Source organism: Myotis brandtii, unplaced genomic scaffold (genome assembly GCF_000412655.1).
Source record: "Myotis brandtii unplaced genomic scaffold, ASM41265v1 scaffold2049, whole genome shotgun sequence".
Classification (NCBI taxonomy): domain Eukaryota; kingdom Metazoa; phylum Chordata; class Mammalia; order Chiroptera; family Vespertilionidae; genus Myotis; species Myotis brandtii.
The window spans coordinates 114,836-115,607 of NW_005357632.1; positions in this window are offsets into that span (position 1 = coordinate 114,836).

Genomic DNA, 772 nt, shown 5'->3' on the forward strand with positions numbered 1-772 from the left:
CACACACACACACACACACACACACACACACACACACACACACACAGGAAATCCAGACACTGGCCAGGCCCGTCCAGGGGCCCCTGGATTTTTAGGAAAATTGGTTCGTCCACATGTTAATACTGTGTTTTCCTTAGCTTCCCCGCTTGCCACGTTTCCGCATTTTTTCCTCAAATAAAAAATAAAAAAAAATTCCCCTAAGATGGATCTATAACGGTTACCCAGGCCTGTCAGATTGGAGGGTGGGGGGTGGGGGTGGGGTGAGAGGAATGGATTTACGACGTTCTCAGCCTCTAGGGTTGAGTGGCAACCGGTCTTAAGTCAAAATTGCTTTTTTTAAAAAAATATAGGTATTTTTATTGATGTCAGAGAGGAAGGGAGAGAGAGAGAGAGAGAAACATCCAGGATGAGAGAGAATCATGGACCGGCTGCCTCCTGCACGCCCCCTACTGGGGATCGAGTCCGGAACCCGGGCCTGTGCCCTTGACTGGATTCGAACCTGGGACCCTTTAGTCTGCAGGCTGACGGTCTATCCACTGAGGCACACTGGCCAGGGCTATTTCTTTCTTTCTTTTCTTTCTTTCTTTCTTTTCTTTTTTTTTTCTTTTTTTTTTACAGTTTTTGAAAAAATATTTCTTGCCCTAATCGGTTTGGCTCAGTGGATAGAGCGTCGGCCTGCAGACTGAAGGGTCCTGGGTTCGAATCCCGGTCAAGGGCATGTACCTTGGTTGCGGGCACATCCCCAGTGGGGGGCGTGCAGGAGGCAGCTGAT